The 25498-nt window shown below is 42.4% G+C and overlaps 1 protein-coding gene across 1 annotated transcript in view; it reads right to left on the bottom strand.

Moving 5' to 3' along the window:
• Positions 1 to 3320: 3320 nt before the first annotated feature.
• Positions 3321 to 25498, bottom strand: part of LOC139688637 (meteorin-like protein) — a 96946-nt gene continuing 74768 nt past the window's right edge. Inside the window, exon 5 of the transcript XR_011700770.1 lies at positions 3321 to 3392. The gene's annotated coding sequence lies outside the window, so the exon portion shown is untranslated. The remainder of the gene's footprint in view (positions 3393 to 25498) is intronic.

Raw genomic sequence — 25498 nt, 5'->3', positions numbered from 1 at the left:
GAATATAACTCCCTTTTTTAAATTCAATTTGCAAGGAATTTGGAAAAAAGGAAGTTATGTTGTTACACTCTGTATTATCGTATGTACGTGGCAATGGACCCCAACGGCTATGAGTGTAAACTTGGTGCTGATGAGCTTAACTTTCTGAATCATTAAGGCTAACTACGTTTTTGTCATTTTCATGCATAGTATGTGTCAATGATAGGGAAAAGTCACCAATTAACAGTCAAATTAATGAACAAACTTAATAGATACATCGACCATACATAATACCCGGAGGAGGGGTTTTCGTGGCAGTTAAAAGTCATTTTGAAAGCAGGCAAGTTTCATTTGAAAATAATAACATAGAAAGTGTTTGGTGCACCTTACTACGGACCAATCAACCCAACATAAATTTATGCTCTTTCTACAGACCTCCAGACTCAGATTTGAAAACACTTCACACCCTCAACGATCAAATTCACAAGTTTACACGTAAATATAATAACAGCATAAACATAATTGGTGGCGACTTTAACCTCCCTGGTATAGATTGGGACAGCAATATCGTTAAATCTGGGACCCGCGATCGCGAATCTTGCAATTCCATGATAAAATTGGTTCAAAGAAACTCCCTCCATCAAGCAGTACGCATGCCCACCCGTGGAAAAAACATATTGGATCTATTTCTTACAAACACGCCGGAACGTATTATTAGTGTATCAACTGATGAGGGCTTGAGTGACCATAAAGCAATTAATGTCCATTTGGACATAGCAATAAAAAAGATTGTTAAACCAAAAAGAAAAATTTATAATTACCATAAAGCAGACTTTGAATCTTTTGCCAATCAATTAAACTCTTCACTACCCGAGTTCAAAACCCGCTTAAGTCATGCCAACGTGGAAGAAACTTGGACAGAATTTGTCAATATCATGCAAAAAGGAATCGTAGATTTCATACCTATAAAAAACGTTAAAGCAAATCGCGACCCCAGGTGGTACAATAAAGACGTTAGAAAAGCCCTTCGAAAGCAGAGAATGCTACACTCTAGGGTAAAGAGGGCAGGCGTGAACACATCATCTCCTGAGAATACACAATTATGGGACACATATAGATCCTCTAAAATTGAAACCAAAAAACAATTACGTAGCGCCTTACTGGAATTTAAACGCAAAGTACTTTGCGAGCACTTGGACACTGACCCCAAAGCTTTCTGGTCATATGTTAGGGAAGTAAATGGGAGTAAACAAACCGTGGCTTGCTTAAGGGATTGTAGCAATGTAATTCATACAGACAGCGAGGTTAAAGCTAACATCTTAAATTCATTCTTCCAAAGCGTTTTCTCGAATGATGTTGCCACCGCATATCTCCAAGAAACAATACATACTCCACCCATGGAAAAAATAACAGTGGACCAACAAGGAATTCTAAAATTACTTAATGAGATTAAACCCAACAAATCCCCGGGTCCCGAAAATATACCAGCTAGGGTGATAAAACATTTAGCTCCAAACATTGCCCCGTACCTTGAATTTATATTTAACAAATCCCTCACAGAGTGCAAAGTACCTAAGATTTGGAAAACCGCGCAAATAACGCCTATTTTTAAAAGTGGTGACAGGGAGGATCCCAGTAATTACAGACCTATATCTCTCACTTCTATCTGTTGTAAAATATTAGAGCACATAATTGTCAGTTCAATAATGAGACACCTTGACAACATTAACTTTTTAAGTGACAATCAACACGGATTCAGGAAAACCCGCTCCTGCGAAACCCAATTAGGATTATTTACACATGATTTACTTGTATCTGGTGAGAGAGGTAGGCAAGTGGATGCCATCTTCTTAGATTTTCAAAAGGCATTTGATAAGGTCCCACATGGTAAACTCATTCATAAATTAAAGGTCGCGGGTATAAACAAGGGCGCTATAAGTTGGGTTAAAGATTTTCTTTCAGAGCGGGAACAGAGGGTAGTCCTTGATGGCGCTAGTTCCGACAGCGTTCGAGTCACGTCGGGGGTACCTCAGGGAAGTGTGATCGGGCCGTTACTTTTCTTGATTTTTGTTAACGATTTGAACCGCGAAGTGAAAAGTAACATTAGGATGTTTGCGGATGACACGGTGATCTATCGGGAGATATCTGGGGATGAGGATCGTTTTATTCTAGCGCAGGATTTAGATTGCATTACTAAATGGTGTTCTAACTGGGGATTGACTCTAAATTATAATAAATGTTCAGTGGTAAATTTCTTTAAAAGATCAACGGGATTTGCTTACAAATTAGCTGGAGGTGACCTAGCAGTAGTTGATACGGTAAAATACCTAGGTGTCACATTCACTAAAGACTTAACTTGGGGGACTCACATACGTAAAGTCTGCGGTCAAGCAAATAAAAAATTGGGATTCATTAGACGCATTGTCGGCAAAAGTGACTCAAAGGTCAAGGAACGCTGTTACCACGCTCTTGTAAGGCCTCATTTAGAATACGCATGCAGCGTGTGGGACCCGAGTGAAAAAGGTCTCATTCGGGAAATTGAGAAGGTTCAACGCCGGGCAGCCCGTTTTGTAAAAAATTCCTACGATAAAACGCAAAGCGTTACCGAAATGCTCATGGATTTGGGGTGGGAATCATTAGAAGAGAGACGATTCAATGCAAGACTGAAATTATTAAATAAATTCAGATCCGCATGTTTCAGCACCGAGGTCTCGCAGATTATTCGTACTCCTACATACATTGGTCGCTTGGATCATGCATATAAAATTCGGGAAATAGATGCCAGGACTAGCCGACTCAAGGACTCCTTCTTCCCACGGACAATACGGGATAGCAACTGTAGGATTATAGATAGTAAAAATTCCACTTGCCACCCTCAGTGTCTAAAAAATAATTAGTTCTACTTAAATGCATGCTCCTCCACTAACCTTATGTGTTTTGTTATAATAACCCATTCTTTCCGCATGATATCATTCGTGTTCTGTTCATCTGTTTTTAAGTTTCCCTTTCAGTCCCTCTTCCCTCCCGGCGGGGGGAAATTCCTGCTACCTGCAACGTTGGGTCGAATTCCCTTCCTTTTACTGTCTCTTTGGGGGGTTGAGTGTTTTGTGGTGCATTTTCATGTGGTAGTGATGTTTCACATTCTTGCTTGTTGTGTCCTGGCTTGCGTGTTTTAGGATGGCTTTCGTGCTGTATCCTGGGGTGCAGTTTTTTGTTGTTTTGCGGTGTATGTGTTTGCATGAGTATTGGATGGAGGGAGTTTTGCATGAGTGTGTGCGCTGCTGGGGTGTAATTTTCCGTGTTGTTTTTTGCATGTGGTATTTTTCGTTTTTACGGTTGGTGACCTAACACCCCCCGCCACACGCCCTTGCGGCGGCTTGCGGGGTATTATGTAGATGTAGATGTAGATGTACCTGCAACGTTGGGTCGAATTCCCTTCCTTTTACTGTCTCTTTGGGGGGTTGAGTGTTTTGTGGTGCATTTTCATGTGGTAGTGATGTTTCACATTCTTGCTTGTTGTGTCCTGGCTTGCGTGTTTTAGGATGGCTTTCGTGCTGTATCCTGGGGTGCAGTTTTTTGTTGTTTGGCGGTGTATGTGTTTGCATGAGTATTGGATGGAGGGAGTTTTGCATGAGTGTGTGCGCTGCTGGGGTGTAATTTTCCGTGTTGTTTTTTGCATGTGGTATTTTTCGTTTTTACGGTTGGTGACCTAACACCCCCCGCCACACGCCCTTGCGGCGGCTTGCGGGGTATTATGTAGATGTAGATGTAGATGTACCCCGCAAGCCGTCGCAAGAGTGTATGGTGGGGGGTGTTCGATCACCACCCGTACCCGTTAGGACATGTCGTCCGGTCGTATATATTTTGTGCGTGCTAGGAAGTCGTGGGTTCACCAACACAATATCCGGACGTGGTACATGTGATAGTGTAAAATATATCACGCGTAATAATGCTCATGGGGGCTGTGAAGAGTATGAAGTAGAGGGGGCGTGCTTGGGCCCACCGCAGCCTTGTCGTATGTATGGTTGGGAGGGGACCTCTCCTGGGTTTTAATGATCCGTGTGATGGCGACTAATATGATAGTGATATGTGATGGGGGAAACAGGTGAAGGCGGCCGTGCGATCCAATGCTCACAGGCGAACGGGAATTCCGTCCCTCAAACCCGCCCACCCCGTCGTCCATCCGCCGTCCAAAGAGCTCTCTGTTCGATGAATATGAAAAAACGAGGAGCCGGATACGGAGGGCCACCCCTGGCATCGGAGGATCCCGCCGCCCCTTCGTTCGGGACGGTTTTATGGAAACCAACTCCAGGAAATAAATGTTCACGCGATCTCTTTCCCGCCCGTGTATTTTTCCGTATATTGTTGCCGCCCCCGCCGCAGGGTCCCGACCCCCCTCGTCTGCGTTCTACGGGGACCCCTTACTTACAGGGGAACGGGTGTGTTGGGGGGAAGGGGGAGGGGAAATATAGGGGTCGGTGTGATAGGGATTTAAGGAGGGGGGGATAGGAAGAGGAGATAGGACGCCCTCTACACCCTTCCCACCCCAACACATTCTCCTTCGTGTTCTTTCTTCTCCTCCCCAAAGTTGCGCCGCCTTGGGGCAGGTAATGGTGGCCTCCGGGTCCATTTGCCCTACCCTCGCTCGCCCCTCCTCCCTCCACGGAATTCATGACCTTCTAGGAAAAAGGAAATAGAGAGAGGCCTTCCAGAAAAAAATCCACGGTTCCATGGAATTATTTTTTTATATGAATGCATACATAATGTAATAGTTATGTGTGAATTTCCTCCTCGAGCCGCGTCAATGTGTGGCGCAGGCGGCTGCGTGAGTTTATAAATAAATTATACATGTTTTATATATATATATATATATATATATATATATATATATATATATATATATATATATATATATATATATATATATATATATATATATATATATATATATATATATATATATATATATATATATATATATATATATATATATATATATATATATATATATATATATATATATATATATATATACACACACACACACACACACACGAGGGTCATCCGGAAAGTAGTACCCGTTCGTGAAATAAAGACCCAAAAGTAAATATTAACAAACATAAAAAATTTTATTTGAAAGAGGATACTTTAAACTACTTCTCAACATAATCTCCAAGCAAATTAAGGCATTTGTCATAACGTGTGACAAGTTTCTGTATTCCTGCTGCATAGTCCTTCGCCGCCAGCTCATTGAGATACGCGAGGGACCCATCTTGCACAAATTTTTGCATAATGCAGATGGTGTTTAACAATTTCATGAACAATTGTTCGAGAAACATTGGGAAAATGCTCACAGATGTCATCAATTGTGACGCGCCGATCGTTCCTCACGAATTCGTCAACTGAGCCCACCAGTTGGTCTGTAATGACAGACGGTCTCCCCGAACGCTCATCGTCGTGTGTGTTCCCCCTCCCCATGTTGAAGTTGCGACACCACCGCCGAACAGACGACTCGTCCATTACATTGTCTCCATACACCTCCTTTAATTGGCGATGAATATCACATGGGCGAACGTTTCTTGCATTGAGGAATTTAATCACTGCCCTCACTTCACAACTGGCGGCGTTCTCAATTTTTTTAAACATTGTAAACAATCACAGAAACAACACAGGCAATGCTAGCGTCACGCAACTTGGCTCAGAGAAGGCAGACAAGCCACTGAAGCTATCTGACCTCGTCCAGCGGCTACTCGCGTCGTCAGCACTACATGCGGCACGAACGGGTACTACTTTCCGGATGACCCTCGTATATATATATATAAAGATATTATTACCATTAGTTAATCTACCGGTTAAGGTAGGTTTTTCAATGTAATTATATATATATATATATATATATATATATATATATATATATATATATATATATATATATATATATATATACTCATATATACAGAAACAGATATAAGGAAAAGGGATAGGAACACATATAAAGGACGAACACAATAGAGGTGGGGAAGGCGGAATCGAACGGATCACAAGAGTAAAAATATTTCCTCAACCGGGACTCGAACACCGGATCTTTCCACTTGCCGGGCGGATGCTCTTAACCACTTGAGCTATCGAGGATAGTCAATTTACCCTGAGATCCGTGGGTCTAATATGTCGCCAAGCGCCCCATTTTTTCAGCCAAGAGATGGCGTCAGGGGGCTGTTTGGTGGGTGAAACAGCCCCCTGACGCCATCTCTTGGCTGAAAAAATGGGGCGCTTGGCGACATATTAGACCCACGGATCTCAGGGTAAATTGACTATCCTCGATAGCTCAAGTGGTTAAGAGCATCCGCCCGGCAAGTGGAAAGATCCGGTGTTCGAGTCCCGGTTGAGGAAATATTTTTACTCTTGTGATCCGTTCGATTCCGCCTTCCCCACCTCTATTGTGTTCGTCCTTTATATGTGTTCCTATCCCTTTTCCTTATATCTGTTTCTGTATATATGAGTATTTATTCGCCGTTTGGCGGGATTTCGTGTTTGAATGTGTATTTGGCCAATGTGGCTCATCTCTTTCTTCTGGCTATGCGTGCCACGAAACGCACTGTTCCTTTCCTGTATGATGTTGTATGAATTCTAACCCACTGTCCTTTCCTTTCCTTGTGTATTGTCTATTTCTCCTTTGGTGGGTGAAACAGCCCCCTGACGCCATCTCTTGGCTGAAAGAATCGGGGCGCTTGGCGACATATTAGACCCACGGATCTCAGGGTAAATTGACTATCCTCGATAGCTCAAGTGGTTAAGAGCATCCGCCCGGCAAGTGGAAAGATCCGGTGTTCGAGTCCCGGTTGAGGAAATATTTTTACTCTTGTGATCCGTTCGATTCCGCCTTCCCCACCTCTATTGTGTTCGTCCTTTATATGTGTTCCTATCCCTTTTCCTTATATCTGTTTCTGTATATATGAGTATTTATTCGCCGTTTGGCGGGATTTCGTGTTTGAATGTGTATTTGGCCAATGTGGCTCATCTCTTTCTTCTGGCTATGCGTGCCACGAAACGCACTGTTCCTTTCCTGTATGATGTTGTATGAATTCTAACCCACTGTCCTTTCCTTTCCTTGTGTATTGTCTATTTCTCCTTTGGTGGGTGAAACAGCCCCCTGACGCCATCTCTTGGCTGAAAGAATCGGGGCGCTTGGCGACATATTAGACCCACGGATCTCAGGGTAAATTGACTATCCTCGATAGCTCAAGTGGTTAAGAGCATCCGCCCGGCAAGTGGAAAGATCCGGTGTTCGAGTCCCGGTTGAGGAAATATTTTTACTCTTGTGATCCGTTCGATTCCGCCTTCCCCACCTCTATTGTGTTCGTCCTTTATATGTGTTCCTATCCCTTTTCCTTATATCTGTTTCTGTATATATGAGTATTTATTCGCCGTTTGGCGGGATTTCGTGTTTGAATGTGTATATATATATATATATATATGGGTCGCGGTAGTCCAGGGGGTAGAGCGCTGGACTACTGATCCGAGGGTTCCGGGATAGATTCTCGGGCAAGTCTCTGAGCACCTGCTACTCCACCCAAACTATGATCTATCGGACACCAGATCTTCATGGGAAACGATAACTGGCAAAGGGAAAGGAACTGGCCCACTACCCTGATGTGTAAATTTCACACGCCGCCGGAAATCTACCATCACCTACCAAACAGAGCTTCGGGTTGATTACTGCGTTTATGGTTTATATATATATATTATAAGGTAATCTACCGTTTAAGGTAGGTTTTTGGATGGAGTCACTTACTAAAAAGAACCTTTTTTGAATCCTAAAAAAAAACACAAAATCCAGCATCCTACTTTATATCAGGTCCCTCTTCATCTCTGAGTAATTTCTTCCTCCCTTCATCCCGTCCAACATCCCTACCCTGTCCCTTCCCTTTCCTCGTTTGCCTAATATTCACCCCTCGATCACAGTCTTCAACATCCCACTGCCGGTCAATACCCCCTTCACCAATTTTCCTACCACCGCAGGATTTCTCCCAACAAACCCCTCTCTTCGCCCACCATACCAAGTACTTCCTCGTTTGCTTATTTCTCGGTCCATTTCACCTTCTCCATTCTTCTCCACACCCACATTTCAAAAGTCTCCAATCTACGTCTATCCTCCTGCTTCAATGACCACGTTTCCGCGCCGTACATAGCTACGCTCCATATCAAAGTTTTTACGAGTCTTTTCGGAATATCCTTACTCAAAGTCCCCGTCATCAACTCCCTCCTCCTTGTGAAAGCCTCTTTGATAAGCGCAATTCTTCTCCTTACATCCCTACTACTTTGACCGTGTTGATCCAAAACACTGCCGAGATACGTAAACTGTTCTACCTGCTCTAGTTTTTGTCCTCCTATTTTAATGTTTAGCTTAGCCTTTTTATTTTTAAAATCGCACAACCTTTGTTTTATTAATATTGATTCTCATCCCATACCTGTCGCACTGAATTTCCAATTCACTCAGCAATGCTTGCAACAACCTTGGCTGACTAGCAAACTAAAGCTTGATCATCAGCAAACCTAACTGATTTTACGAATTCCCCGCCCACTTTCATTCCTACCACCAGTTCTTCCCATGCCTCTTTAATCATTTCCTCGGCATACAGGTTGAACAGCAACGGTGATAATGGGCAACCCTACCTTACACATCTTCCTAACACTGCCCAACCGGACTCTCCGATCCCCACTCGCACCTATGCAGTCTGAGACATGGACAGGTTGCGGATTAGCCTCCTTTCCCTCCAATCTGTTCCTTTTTTTTGCAATATACTCATTAGTTTTTCCCAATTCACTCTATCGATCGCTTTTTCGAAATCTGCGAAACAGGCTAATACCTCATAGTTGTATTCTATATTCCCCTCGATTAATAATTTCATTACTGCAATGGCATCATGCGTACCTCTCCCCTTCCCAAACCCAAACTGATCATCCCCTAAGTAATCATTTGCCCTACTCTCTATCCTTTTGTTTAAGATCCTATGAACAACTTTAGCTGCGTGGGATATCAAAGTTATTGTCCTTTAGTCTTCACATGATGTAGCCTTTACCATTTTCGGAATAGGAACTAAAACGGATCTCACAAAGTCTTCCGGCCAGATTCCTTCCTCATAAATACTACGGATCAGCCCATATAGCGTCTTCCTACCACATTTTCCTAAGCATTTTAAAAGTTCCGCGGGAATTTTATCCACCCCCACGGCCTTATTTAGTTTCATCTCCCTTAATGCCCTTTCCATCCCATCGTCGAGAATACCTGGACCTAAGCTATCTTTCTCTACGTCATGTTCATTTTCTATGTCTAACTTTGTTGGTTTAAGTTCTTTATAATACAGTTCTTCTACATACTCCTTCCATTTCTCCTAGATCTTTGCTGTGTCAACTATTACCTTACTCGCCTTATCTCTAACTGCTAGCATAGATCTCCCTTTCTTACTTCCCGATAAAGATATAACTTTGCTGTACAGCGCAACAATTTCACCATTCCTCTGCAAACTTTCCATATCCTCGCACTGCGTCTTCCACCATAGTTCTTTTGCTTTATTTGTTGCCCGCCTCAATTTATTGTTTAATTCTTTGTACTTCATTTTACCTAACTATGTGTTTACATTCTTCCATTTTCTCCGCTCATCCATCTTTGTAATCATCTCATCCGTGATCCATGATTTCCTAGTCCTTTTTGCATCAACGGTTCCAATAGCGTCTTTTGCGGCTTTCGATAACCCTTTCTTGATACTTTCCCATCTTTCTTCGAGAGTACTTAGCTCTTCCCCATCCACCATGATTTCTTCTACCGCCTATTGATACTCCTTCCTTTTCAATCCATTTAATGCTTCTACATTCCATTTTCTAACCCGCCGCCCCTGCCTTATCCTTTTGAAACGGACGCTACATTTCATAACAACTAAATTGTGGTCAGAGTCCGCATCCGCTCCCGGAAAGCTATGCGAATTTATCACACTGTTCTTAAACCTATGTCTAACCAGAATATAATTTAGCTGATAACTTTCTGAGTCACCTGGTATTTTCCAAGTATACCTCCTTCTTTTGTGGTGTCTAAACCAAGTGATGATGTTGTTGACTAACCCGTCTCCTGCAGAACTCAACTACTTTCTCCCCGCGGTCATTCCTCGTGCCTAAACCGTAGTCCCCCACCTCATCATCATCTCTTCCTTCGGCAACAGTTGTATTCCAATCCCCCATCACTATCAAACGTTTATCTGCGGGAACACACCCGATTATGTCCTCTAACTTATCGTATATCCTATCGACCTTTTATTCCTTATGGTTGCTCGGTGGCATGTATACCTGTACAATAACCAAGTGTTTCGGTTCTGCTTCTCTCTACTAGAAATAATCTATCCGTTACATGCTCTATGTTGACTATATTTCTTCCTCCCTCTCCATTTAATACTATGGCAACCCCTCGTTGGCTCTCGTCCCCGCCGCCGTAGATTATTCTATAACTATCACTCCAGGTATTCCCGCTATTCTTCCATCTCACCTCGCAGAGACCTAAAATATCTATTTTTCCCCTTTCCATCTCTCGTTTAATATTCTCCAGTTTCCCTGTCCTCATCATTGTCCTAACATTCCACGTTCCTATTCGAACTAATGTGGTCTTCTTCTCCTGCGTCTTCGGTCCTGCTGCTGCCGGTTTTGCCTTGCAAGGGTTTCGTGGGATGACGACCGCGGAAGCCTTGCCTCCCCCGCTGCCGGGCATGACACACGGCCGATTGGGCCGAGCCCCGTAGTTGCCAGGACTCAAAATCTCTGTATTGTCCATCATTTAAATCTTGGGAATGATAATTGAGGTGGTTTCCCGTTGCAGTTCCGTTGTTCGGAGGCGTGTTTGGGGATAGGAAGCATATCAATTAGGGAAGAGTTTTTGCATGAGGCTCGGTGGTTGTTAATTCTGATATTGAGGGGTGTGGTGCACTGCCCAATATAATAGGCAGGGCAAAGTTGGCACTTCAGAAGGTACACTACATTTCTGTTCCATACAGTTCTGTCCCTCTCTTCCTTTATAAAGGTGGTCACGACCACCGACAATTCGAAAAATAGTGAGTCTCTTTTTTGTGTGTTTCTGTGTTTTTGCCTGTGTCCACTAGTGCTAAGTGTTATACATTATTATTCACGTCCGTGAGACTTTCAAAAAGTGTTATATATATATATATATATAATATCTTCGAAATGGAACGCTCTTCGGCGACACACAAATATCTGAAGACGACAGCCGTGCTGTCGAAACGTAAAATAACAAATTGTGAGTGTCCTTTCTTTGTGTCTCTATATTCTAAAAATCTACATCTGTGTTTATATATATATATATATATATATATATATATATATATATATATATATACTATATATATGCACACACACACACGCACTCAGAATTTATTCACACAATGCATATTTAAGTATTCCATGGACCTTGGCTGTTTTCCTTCGCGTGTTCGGAGGGCGTGGTTTCGGCTGGAGGGGCGGCGTCTTTCCCACCACCTTCCTCCCTTCTGCGGCGGAGTTATTCCGAGAGGGCGTTTATTTTTTGGCGTAGTTTGCCAATTCTGAAAGGGGGAAGTGGGATAGAGGAAGAGAGGGCGTAGGGGGATTCATTACGCATGCGCCCCGCCGGCCGTCAGGAGGTTGGTATTGCAACCATTTCCGGCCCGCCGGTCTGATGATGGGGCCCGCGGCTCTGTCAGGCCTTTGGCAGAAATGTTTCCTCCAAATGCCGGAATGTAGAGGTAACAAGTCTGCAGCAATATTGCTCATCCCACAAGTATGTTTGTGTTGTTTATAATACTTTAAATTTCACCGAATTCGTATCGAATGTTTTTAAATGTCGCCATTGTTTGATCTCTTGGCATTTGTAGATATTGATCGTTTTAATTTGCCTAAAAATGACAATTTGATATTTTTTCCTTACAGAGAATGTAGATGTTTTGAAAAACACTATCCATGGCTTTTTGGTAAAAGACAGGAACTTTATCAAAAGGAAGGCATGGTAATTTGACTGATCTATTTACTATTGGGGAAGAAACAGTTATACAAACTTTGGTTTCTCCAAAAGCTAATATTAATGGCTAAGTATCACCAAGTAGGACAGAACAAACGGTAAAGCGATGAAAGTGGATGAAAGTAGATGAAAATGGATTTGCGTCCATTAGAAATTGGGATTATCCTAATTCAATGCGTGTTTAATATCATAACACTCTAGGAAACAGGTCTTTAGATCCAGCTAAACTTTGTAGGTACTTTGAAACTATATACGCTGATCATAAAGGACTTGCATTGTTTTAAAAAGACAACGTGATTCACAGGAGAGGTCTAAACTTCTAATGATTGCAATTTCTATAACTGAAAATGGATATGCAACGCAGAGGCATCTGATCGCGTGAGTTACATTTAATGGAGACCTCAGTCAATTGGAGAGGCACTCATTTGTGAAAGACATGTGCGTCATGCTCTATTAATGAGTAGGTTGCCAACAAATAAATGCCATATAATTGCTGAATCATACTAGTACTGTCTCACGACCCATCAAATACCTACCTATCGACTCGGAGAACGAGCTAATTGTTCGGCTTGGACTTTGCAGTGAATATGCATTGCAAATGGATCATTCCAGAGGTGTCGTAAGAATGGCTGTGCTACCAGTACTTGTTCGGTACACATTTGATAAAAATATTGCAGAATATTTATCAATTAGTGCATATGTAAATAACCACATGAGAACGCATGTTCAACTGTAATAATAATTTCATCAGAAAATATGAGATAGGTCGGAAAAAATGTTCACAAATAGTGCTCAAGCAATGGTAGGAAAGATAAGGGCATCACATATCCTGAAAGTGCATGATTCAAAGACCACGAAATGTCATTGTAATTTGTATTGGTAAACATTAAGGGAAAAAATTCTGCACACAAAAAAACAGGTTATGGATAATCAGAAAAAATGATAAACTCTGTGATATCTCGAACACTTCAATCCATTTTAATGCAACAATTTCAGAGCGTAAAAATCATTCGCCTTGACTGGGACTCGAACCCAGATCCCTCAATATCCGGTCGAGTGCTTTAGCCACTTAAGCTACCGAGGCGTCCTCTTAAACTCTGAAATTTTGGGGCTTTTAAAGACTTCTTGGGGCTTTTAAGAACTTCAATCCATATTATGTTTTGCGATGGAATGTGGTGGTGAACTTGGCGAAATTTTATTAAATGCTAAAATGAAATGGCTATCCAAAGGAAAACCACAGCTTGAGAATTCATGAACTTCGTGGTGATTTATTGGCGTTCCAGAGTCGCTAAATAATTAAAGACATCATTTTATTCAACCAAATTTTAGCAAATCATTCGTCTTGATAAGCACTCTCGAGTATCCTGCAGATATTTTTTGCGAGGTGGATGACATGAACCCATCATTAAAATGAAAGTGTTGCGATTTTATGTTTAAAAGATAAAAGTTTCACAATGCAAGAGATCGAATTACTAATTGTGAGAGAAAATCAAAATTTTGGATTTCTTCAGTTGAAAGACATAATTTTTATAGTTTTCCAACCCTATGTGAATGTTTCGCTGAATTAAACTTTAAAATAGATGAAGCTTCTTAACGATTTTCAGAATACTTACCTGACTTAGAAAATACTCTTTTGCATTACTTCGCGGAGAGTAGTGAGGAAGATTCTTGGATTCGGAACCCATATTCCGCGCCGGCTGAGCCAACAGTGCAAGCGACTATGTATACTTTGATTTCGTAGCATACTCCAAGATCCACCGCTAAATAACATCTGGGGGAATTTATTAGGAGAGTTCCCATTGAATCAAAACGGCTGTTTTTACTTTACTTCCGTTTATTACCACGTTCGTATCATGGGAAGTAATTATTATACTGCAACGTAGTCCAATTCTGCAACTTATTGTGCCTGATATCTAGAAAATTTGCAACTCATAGACCCAGTATCATCGAATTATTAAGAATTTCATACTATTTTATACGCCATCTTTTGAAATTTAAAAAAATAAAATTTTCAATGATTATTCAGTACTTGACAAGTAATTAATTTTTCCACATACTACCTTGATCAAAAAGTTCCCGGAATAACCACCGTGTGGCGCTCCCATCGTTCCGATTTGAGTTCTGTTTTTTTTGTTAAATTGGTACATCTGTTGTTGATATTCCCTTTAAATCTTAGTGTCATAACTTGACATTTGCAAAAGTTACGTAGCCAAGAGTACATCTATCTCTGTGTGTGTTGGCGATTTTTTACAATTTCAGAAATGGATTTAAATTTGCAACAACGAACTTGTTTTAAATTTTGCGTAAAAAACGGATTTAGTGGCGCACGGACGTTGGAAATGTTGGAAAAGTGTTTCGGCAACGATTCTCTAAAAAAAACGGTCGTTTACCAGTGGCACGAGCGGTTCAGAAGTGGTCGTGAGTCAATCGAAGATGATGAACGCAGTGGCAGACCATCGACATCGAAAGTCGGTGAAAAAATTGATAAAGTAAAAGAAATGTTGGTCAATAACCGCAAATTAACCATCAGAGAAATAGCGGAGGACTTGAACATTGCCTATGGATCCGCCCAAGACATTGTGGTTAATGATTTGGGTTTCCGTCGTGTAGCAGCAAAGTTGGTGCCAAAAGACCTCAATTTCATGCAAAAAAGAGACCGTGTTGACGTCGCAAAAGACATGATTTGCGAGGCTGAATCCGATCCCACATTCATCAAAAGGATCATTACTGGAGACGAGACGTGGGTTTATGAGTACGACACGCAATCCAGACATCAGGCAAGTGAATGGCGTTCACCAAATGAGCCGAGACCAAAAAAACCACGTCGTTTTCAGTCAAAAAAGAAGGCAATGCTGACGGTTTTCATGGATTACAACGGTGTAGTGCATCATGAATTTTTGCCAGAAGGCCAGACAGTAAACAAAGAGTATTATTTGGGCGTTATGAGACGTTTGCGTGAAGCAATTCGCCGAAAGAGACCAGAAATGTGGGCAGAAAACTCGTGGATTTTGCACCATGATAACGCACCGTCGCACAGTGCTATCATTATTCGTAATTTTTTGACGAAAAATGCAACAAATACCATCCAACAGCCACCGAATTCACCTGATTTGGCTCCCTGTGACTTCTTTCTGTTCAATCGAGTTAAAAAACCATTACGGGGAACGCGTTTTAGCAGCCGAGAGGAAGTAATGGAAAAATCGCAGGAAGCACTGATGGACATACCGAAAACCGAATATAAAAAATGTTTCGAGGATTGGATCAAGCGCTGGCATAAGTGTGTTGCAGTCGATGGGGATTACTTTGAAGGGGACAAAATAGATTTAGATGAATAAACTTGTATTTTTAATTTTCTGAATAAATTCCGGGAAATTTTTGATCAAGGTAGTATTTAAAATTTTCTTATTTTTATGTGGTTAAATATCGAGCAAAATAAATTAGACGTTTAATTAAAATTTCAAGATTTGGGAAGTGTTCTATGATAGGTAAAGATTAGGAAACCATTTGGAGATGGATAACTAATTATGAAGGTATTTGTTGATTTATATGACTAAATTCTTAATTCTTCGCTCATTATTTTCTGATTTTGAGCATTTTTTTCTTCTCCGTTTACGTGGCTCCTATTAATTGGCAGCTTAATCAATCCCAAGATGAGTCTGACGCACCTCTCCGCTCAATTCTAACATCATCTAACTTCTTCGTGCCTACATATTTTGTCTTTGATATCTGCTGGCCATCATTTAGCCGGTATAATGGTGACCATCTTAAATGTTGCAATCGCCATTATACATTGATCCTCGTTAGGTCCCAGCAAGTTGGTATTGAAAATAGCTAATTTCATCGATAGAGAACGGTAATGTGTTTAACATATAGGATTATCGTGAAATAGAACTTTGAAATGCAGCGCAACAACGAAGTCATCCGGCGAAGAATTCTTCAACCGTTGCTCATAAATCGCCTTTGGCCCGTCGGTATTTCCTCCCTTTCCTCGTCCATACATTAGTAAGTAGTATCACGGCCATCGGCAAACGAATGCGTCTCATTACAAAAAAACTCTTCTTTATTCCCATCTCCCTCCCCGCCACGTGAGAGCTTCCTCGCCGGTCCCTCCGCAGTCCGACGCCCACTTAATATCCCAAAATTAGCCGCTCGACCGGCATTCTTCCACCGCGCGGAACGTCTCTGCCAACTATCTCACAGCAACACGTCGTTTGCGATTCATCGGAATATCACTTTTCGCCACCGCTCCTCCGCCCCCATTATAACCCGCCCCTTCTTTCGATGCGGGGGAGGGGTGGGGAAGGAGAAGATTGAGGAGCTGAACCATTCGATCCTTGAAGTGAGAGAAACGGGAGAGAGAGAGAGAGAGAAAGAGAGAAAATAGAAGGGAATTGTGTGTGATGGGGCGGGAGTCCAATGTCGTGATCTCGGCTCCCGAACTATCTCCCTGCTCGTTTTCCCACGCCAAGTTGCGTGATCCATGGATACATATATTATTTATATATTTATGTACTATGTATTTAAATGTGCCGTGAATGGGAGATTGAGCAGGGAAGAAAGAAAATGAGAGGGGGTGGGAAGAATGCTCGAGTGTATGTATTATGAGAGGCACACACATTCGTTCCTTCGGAATGGGTTCATCCCACCCCACCCTCGCACCGAGGAGGGGCCGAGGAGGCAAGGACGGGGGTGCGACTGGAAGGGGGTGGGGGGATGTTAAATACAGCCGATCCACGACCAAATCCTTTGGTCGCACGGGTTCCCCAGCTTCCTCTAATTGCTCCGAATTTTTCACGAATCCATTTGACCTCCCCACTACCCCGATTTCCCACGGGACTTCAAGAAAGCATGCTTGGTTGGCATCCCTCTTTAAATAGGGGATTGTGATGAGGGCGGATTCCTCCGGAGGGTTGGGAGGGAAAGGGGGAAGGGCGCTCTCCGATTGGCGCGGTGGTGAGTGGGAGGAATGGCTTTCCTGGTCCTCAGGCAGGGCGCCTCCCGCCCGGACTTGGCGCCGTCATTGAGACCGGTCGCCGCAGACGATTTGGGGCGACACCGAGAAGGCCTTCGCTCCCCGGGGTTGCCGAAAGTACCCTCACCACTTCTACAGTCGATCCTGGAAGAATAATATAGTTCGTGGTGCTCCGATGCCACGACTAAAATGGTGGCCAGTCATACGCACATTCAAAGATCATCTTTGTTTATTCTCTAATTTGATTATTCGTGCCCTAATTTGCCTGTTTTGACGCGACCACTTTTCTCAAAAATGCCCGTTATTTTATGTTCAATCGATTATGCGTTATTAATATTATTATTAAATTATTCTCTCCAATATTAATAAAAAATCTCTTTAATTTAACTCGGAATATATTTTTCCTGATACATTCATTCGGGGACGGCTTCTCCATAATTGTTGATACTCATTTAGGTACCTGTATGTATGTTCAAAAATAGCTCAGGTATAAATATCTTCAAACTAAGATATTATCCTTCGAAGACTAAGTGGCATATGCAGTCAAAGGAAACGTGGAAAACACCGTGTTCAAAATTTATTATAAATTAATATGGAAGCATTTGAGTGTAATTAGATTGTGACATCTATTCCCCAATAGCTAAAAAGCAATTTACGTCCGAGCTAATTCCACGTTGCCTTTGGCTAGATATGCCACTTAGTTGACTGACAAACTAAAGCTTGGTCATCAGCGAACCTAATAGATTGTAGGAATTCCCCGCCCACCTTCATTCCTACCTCCAGTTCTTCCCATGCCTCTTTAATCATTTCCTCTGCATACAGGTTGAACAGCCACGGTAATAATGGGCAACACTGCCTTACACCCCTTCCTAACACTGCCCACCCGCACCTGAGCAGTCTGAGACTAGTGCAAGATGCGGATTAGCCTCCTTTCCCTCCAATCTATTCCTATTTTCTGCAATATACTTTTTAGTGTTTCCCTATTCACTCTATCAAACGCTTTTTCGAAATCTACGAAACAGGCAAATACCTCCTGGTTGTGTTCTATATTCTTTTCGATTAATAATCTCATTACTGTAATGGCATCATGCATACCTCTCCCCTTCCAAAACCCAAACTGATCATCCCCTAAGCAAACATTTGCCCTACTCTCTATCCTTTTGCTTATGATCCTGAGAACAACTTAAGCTGCGTGGGATATCAAACTAATTGTCCTATAGTCCTCACATGACGTGGCCTTTACCTTTTTCGGAATAGGAACTAAAACTGATCTCACAAAGTCTTCCGGCCAGATTCCTTCCTCATATATTCTACGAATAAGCCCATATAGCCTCTTCCTCTCACATTTTCGTAAACATTTCAGTAGTTCCGCGGGGAATTTACCCACACCCACGGCCGTATTTAGCTTCATCTCCCTTAATGCCCTTTCTATCTCATCGTCTAGTATGCCTTGACCTAAGCTATCTTCCTCTACGTCATATTATTTTTCAATGTCTAACTTTGTTGGTCTAAGCTCTTTATTATACAGTTGTTCTATATATTCTCTCCATCTCTCTTGGTTCTTTCCTGCGTCAAATATTATCTTACCCGCCTTATCTCTAACTGTTAGCATAGATCTTCCTTTCTTACTTCCCGATAAAGATTTTACTTTGCTGTATAGCGCACCGATTTCACCCTTCCTCCGCAGACTTTCCATATCCTCGCTTTACGTCTTCCACCATGCTTCCCTTGCCCTATTTGTTGCCCGCCTCAATTTATTATTCAATTCTTTGTACTTCATTTTGCCTAATTCCGTATTTACATTCTTCCATGTTCGCCGCTCATCCATCTTTGTAATCATCTCATCCGTGATCCATGGTTTCCTAGTCCTTTTAGCGTTAACGGTTCCAATAGTGTCTTTTGCGGCTTTAGACAACCCTTTCTTGATACTTCCCCATTTTTCTTCGAGAGTACTTAGCTCTTTACCATCCTCCATGATTTCCTCTACCGCCTGTTTGAATTCCTTCTTTTTCAAACCATTTAATGCTTCTATATTTAATTTGCTAACTGCTTTATCCTTTTGAAACGGACGCTACATTTCATAACAACTAAATTGTGGTCGGAGTCTGCATCCGCTCCCGGGAAGCTGTGCGAATTTATCACACTGTTCCTAAACACATGTCTAACCAGAATATAATCTAGCTGATACCTCTCTGAGTCACCTGGCATTTTCCATGTATACCTGCAGGCAGGTATACATGGAAAATGCCTGGACGCAGGTCTTTTGTGGTGTCTAAACCAAGTGTTGGTGATGACTAACCCCTGTCTCCTGCAGAACTCAACTGCTTTCTCCCCGCGGTCATTCCTCGTGCCTAAATCGCAGTCCCCTACCTCATCACCATCTCTTCCTTCGCCTACCATCGCATTCCAATCCCCCATCACTATCAAATGTTTATCTGCGGGAACACACCCGATTATGTCCTCTAACTAATCGTATATCCTATCGACCTTTTATTCCTTATGGTTGCTCGGTGGCAGGCGAGGAGGGCGACCATTACAATTGACTGCTGAGTGAGCGTTTTACGTCCAAACGCATCAAAATCCGATCTTCCCGCACAGTTCTGCGCGATTATCATCCGGGCTGTTTTATTTGAACTGTCCACCCCGCGGCGGGAGAGCACGTCATTAGTTGTTACTCGTGGCTGGGTCATCCCGCAGTGAAATCGCCACAACATATGGAAATGGCGCCGGCGGAGCAAGTGAGGGGGTTGGACGGGGGGTGGGAACCGCCTTCCCATCTCACACTTGCATTCCACGCGGCCGTCCGCACGGATTGCACAAAAAGTGTGGACGCGCAAAAGAGTCACGCGATGGCGTGAAGGCATCTCTTTGCTAACAGCCTCGTGAAAGCGCGAAAAAAGAATAGGGAGTGCGTTAATAATCCGTTTGCTCCCCCACCCATATAACACGTCTGCTCCCAGCGAATTCCATTTTCGCATCGCCTGCAATAAGGACGAAGTCTTTCCATCGATTAGGTATCGCGCGGCATTCAGCATCCATTCGTTGCGCGCCTTGCATGACCACCGCGGCACCCAAAGTCAAAGGCGTACTCCAAAAGTGCATAATCTACATATACTTAATACCCTCTAAGCCATCGGGAAGGTGTACGGCAGGGGGTGTTATCAATACCAGGCAAGCACAGCACACAAATAGGGAAGGACACGTACCGTGCATGGGCTACGACTGCAGGAGTAAATTTCGACACGCAATGAAATAGTTACCACTAAGCGAATTCAAAAGTAGCTCACATGGTACTACTACCATTTCTAGTTAAGTCATGAAACCGGAGTGATAGGTTTCTTGCTAAAGGTACCCTAGACTATTTCATATACATATATACAATATATATATATATATGTATATATATATATATTAATATTATTAGGTAGGTAGTTATATTATTAGGTTATGGTAGGTTTCTGGATGGATATAATTGCTAATTATATAATTTGTGACCCCTAGGAAAACGTAACATCCTACTCTACATCCGGTCCCTCGTCATCTCTGAGTACTTTCTTCCTCCCTTCATCCCGTCCAACATCCCTATCCTGTTCCTTCCCTTTCCTCGTTTGCCCAACATTCTCCCCTCAATTACAGTCTTCAACATCCCACTGCCGGTCAACACCCCCTTCATCCACTTTTCCTGCCTCCATAGGATTGCTCCCAACAAACCCCTCTCTTCGCCCACCATACCAAGTACTTCCTCATTTGTTTTCTTCTCCGTCCATTTCACCTTCTCCACACCCACATTTCAAAAGCCTCCAGTCTACGTCTATCCTCCTGCTTCAATGTCCACGTTTCCGCGCCGTACATAGCTACGCTCCATACAAAGGTTTTCACGAGTCTTTTCTTAATGTCCTTACTCAACGACCCTTTTATCAACTCCCTCTTCCTTGTGAAAGCTTCTTTGTCTAGCGCAATTCTCCAATATATAACCATAAACACAGTAATCAACCCGAAGGTCGGTTTAGTAGGTGATGGTAGATCACCCATTACTAAGCCCTATACGGCGTGTGAGAATTCACACATCAGGGTAGGGGGCCAGTTCCTTTCGCTGTGCCGGTTATGGTTTCCCAGGAATAGCTGGTACCCGAAAAATTACTGTAGCTTGGGTGGAGCTGCAGGTACACAGAGTGCCTCACCCGGGAATCGAACCCGGGACCCTCCGGTCAGGAGTCCAACGCTCTACCCCCTGGACTACCGCGACCCATATATATATATATATTTATATATATATATATATATATATATATATATATATATATATATATGTATACATGTACCTACGAATGTACCTTAGTAGCGTTTAGCAGCAAAGAAGAGGCCAAGGCTCCTCTAAGCTGAAGGAAATAGATCGTCTTGACAACACAGAAGAATTCTCCCCGTCTTGGTAGCCTTGGCGGATGGAAAGGCGAAAGGACCCGGTCACGCAATGGACCAAGGCGAAGCTCTACGTTACAGCTAAGCTTGCCCTGACTTTTAAATCGAATGTTTTTACTATTCTTTAATGACTTTGATTCCTTTCTATTATGATTCCTGATTATCCGGGGAAAGAAAGTCTGGTGGGATCTATCTCCACCCTCTTATCTTTGTGGTCTAACCTACCCAAATGGTGTGGGGCCATAATAATTCCTTTAGTATCATTGTTGAACTAGTGTATTCTCAACTTCCCTAAAAGTGTAATTCTCGCTTGTTCCCTTAGCATCTCAAGGGGTTTCCAGCCTAATTCCCTTTAAAGGTCTGTCACACTCGTCTTCTTATCGTAACAATTTTTGACGAATCTGGTGGATTTCTATGAATTTTATTTAATTGTTTTAGCAATAATTTCTGTCAAGGATCCCAAATACAAGTGGTGGATTCCAAATGCGAACTAGATAGAAACAACACCCCTCTTTAACTTTGTTATTGTATTTTCCTACCACCCATTTGATGAAGCCGAGTTTCCATCGGCGGATCCGCATATTCTCCCGATATGTTCTCCCCATGAAATACGTGGTTTTATGTAGAACTACCCCCAAATATTTATCTTGCTCTCGCGTAGTTAGCACAAACACATACATACATCCATATTCATACACTAAAATATGTACGCACATACATGCAACACACATACCTGCCGACATGCATATGTATGAAATGATGGTTTTATTTGATCCCCAGTTATGTGAGTAGCATCTATTGTTTTTTGATTCTCTCTTAGAGTTACATCAAAGTGGGAGAGGTCCGTCAAAATTTGGACTTCGGAGGTGATATTAAAAGTGTGAAAATATGAAATTAAGTGAATGAGGTATAACGTGCATGGTCACAACGCATCGGAAACATGGGAAGGGAAACTTTGTCCCGTTTTTCCTCCGAAATACTATTAGGTATCACAGCATCTCAATCGTTTACTCGGTCTGCATGGCCGACCGACCGCCTTCGGCCGGGCGCGATGGGGAAGGCCGGCCGCGTATCCAGGAGTCATCTCGAGGGAGAGGGTCAGGAGAAAGGCGAGTGAGTCTACTGGGCTTGGTGAGGAAGGCGAAATTAAGAACGGGGAGATTCACGGGAAGGAATGCTTCCCCCGAGGAGGGACCGAGTCCTAGGGCCGCGAGGAGGAGGCGACGTCGTCACTCGCTCCCCTGCGAGCCCTGGGACGCCGGTTCCCGGCCCTTATCGCGGGCAACAAACGGGCGGGCGACGGGATGGAAGTGCCCCCGCGGAGGGATGGCGTGATTGCCGAAGGGTCCGGCCCTCCCTCAACGTTCCCTCTCGCTCCTCCTCCAGCTCCATGGGTGCCCAGCATATGGCCCATATTCCATCCTGCCGGAATTACAAGAAAGCCATGGATTTCCATATCCCATCCCCGGCACAGGAGATCCCATAAGTGGAAAATGGGTCTGTCGCCTTCGGCCGATATTGCCATTAGCACGAGCACGGTCAAACTCCTCTAACCTCCGCGAGGCATTAGGGGGAGGCGATCGATCGTATTGGGGCGAGGCGGACTTTCCCGAGGAGACAGGCGAAGCCCCCGCCCCCCTTCGCCTATCTCGGGGGAGGAGGGCCCCCACTGAGGGCGGGGAAACGCCTAGACGAGATGGAAAATGAGTGGTTGCTCTCCGAGTCTATAATTTCCGACTTCGTGCAGTTTGCCGCGAGTTTCCAACAAAATAGATTAAAGGCTTTTCGTTGTTTACACGGCAAAATAAACAGTGGGTCTGATGATATTGGCGTGAAGCCACATGCAGCATTTCGTTCCTATGCCGACCGAAAATATAAAATATTTTCGCTTGGATGAGATAAAATGCTTTCAGCTTCCGGTCATTGACGTAATAATACGCCACCGTAGAACCCCCCCCCATTTGTCCCAATGATAGGATATAAATAAATTAATTGCAAAAGAATATCAGTTCTTAATTTTGAGAAAGACAAATTCGATAACTTTGGCGAGGTTGGGAATTTTTCCTCTGGTAATAATTTTGCATTTTGTGATTCTCTCCGGGAAAGGGTTTACACTAAATCACTGGTGGAAAATACATAAATGGTGAACCGCGACTAATTGAATGTTTCGAGCGGAACGTCAAAAACACTAAAATGTTTTCGACGTACTTCGAGGGGTCACTCGCCCTTGCGGTGGATCCGATCTTCGGCATATTTTGGTGTGATATCATGCAGCAGCTCTATGCTCTTGGTGAACTTAGAGAACATTGCGCGCTGTTGAGTCGACGACATGCACGCGCTCCAACAAAATGTGGTGTTTATTAACCTCGCTCTGAATGTATTTCATTGAAATTTGATATCACTCATTTTACTTCAAGATTAAACAAATCTGAGAGAGTCTAGAGACAGTTATTCGCGACTCCGCCATTTGACTCTCATTAAAAATGTTTACTATGAATAATAGTTTAGGTAGTATTGCCCCACTTTTGAAATTTAATTCATACGAATGTTCTTATCTCTAATTCTAGTCAGATCCCCCTACCCTTTCTGCAGAAAAGAGTAATAAGGCAATTAGCAATAACCCACTCGAAGTACGATTATTTTCGCTATTTTGAAAAACATGAAACGGCAATTTTTAATTTTAGCTAAACGGAATAGTTCTAGAACGAAAATGTGAACTGATGGTGCTTCGTAATTTTTTTACGAGTGAATCGAGGGAGCTAAACTTTTAGAAAGTTGAAAAATAAGGGCCACCCTAACATACATACTATATGTGTGTATAATTAGTATGCATATTTCCTCAATGTTCCGTTCTCTTTTTTAGTTGGACAATTCTTGACCCATGGCGTAAATCATTCCAGGCCAAATTAAAACGAATTCTTCTCTACTCTTCTCCCCTTGCCCTCTCTCTCCCTTTAACAAGGAAAGCGGGACACGGAATCCAACCCCAGGTAATAATCAGGTATATTTGTAGGTGCATGTGTATGTTAGTCGGTGGTTTGAATGTTTGCATGTTTGTGGGGTTCTTGCATGAATGCATACCATGTTTTGTTTGTGGATGGTATAAATTTGTGGCTTTTGCATGCGGTTTTTTTTCTTAATTACGGGTGGTGTCCTAACACCCCCCGCCACACGCCCCTTCGCCGGCTTGCGGGGCATTAAGTATATGTAGATGTATTTTTCAAATACTGATAAGCATGTCAATGTGAAATTTTAAATAAAATACGTGTTCTCTGTGACTGTCCACAATCTTAAATACCGCCTTTAGAAATCTCACATTATATTCCCGCCAAATAAATATGAAGTGTTCATTTTTCTCGAATAACAATGAAAAAGAAGCATTATCTTTTGCAAGAGAAAACTGATTCACTCCAGAGAATAATTACTCTAATTTACAATCAATGAATATTTAACCGTGAAATGAAGTAAGAAACTGGAATTCCATTTTGACATGTTTATAATGTCCGAATTTCTAAGATGATAAATTGCTGATATTCTATACTGCAATCATTTTATGGTATTTCACTCTAACAAATGATGATTTGAGATAATATTTTTCAAATATTATTTTTGTATTGACGAAAGAATTCAGGCAAGGTGCTGAAGCTTTGTGAAGTGTTCAAGGCACGAAGGATCCACTCCTTCAGTATACAACAAAATTATATTTTCTGCTAGGCATAAGCAGCGGTAACTAAAACAATTTTACCAAGTGGATAAAATTCTTGATGAATACCAGAGGGCATTGAAAAATGAAGAATATATTATTCAAGCAAAAATCCTGAATATTAAATTTAAAAAAAACGAGGTAATTTTCAGTTTAATTTCATTTCTTCAAGGCCATTAACGTCAATATAGATGACAAATTCTTTCCATTGAGTGAGTATTTTCAATTTCCAGATCGGGGTACTTAATTTCTAATATTAATAGCCGGGTAATTCCAGGAATCCAGGATCCAGATAAACGCCTGCTCTATTGTTCTGAGTTTTGACCCCGATCTTCACGTATTTTCATCCCCCCCCCCCCCGCCCGCTTCTAAC

This window comes from Hetaerina americana, unplaced genomic scaffold (assembly GCF_022747635.1).
Source record: "Hetaerina americana unplaced genomic scaffold, ioHetAmer1.1.p SCAF_21, whole genome shotgun sequence".
NCBI lineage: Eukaryota > Metazoa > Arthropoda > Insecta > Odonata > Calopterygidae > Hetaerina > Hetaerina americana.
The sequence above is the reverse complement of the archived record's forward strand: the minus strand, read 5'-3'. Positions and strand labels throughout refer to the sequence as shown.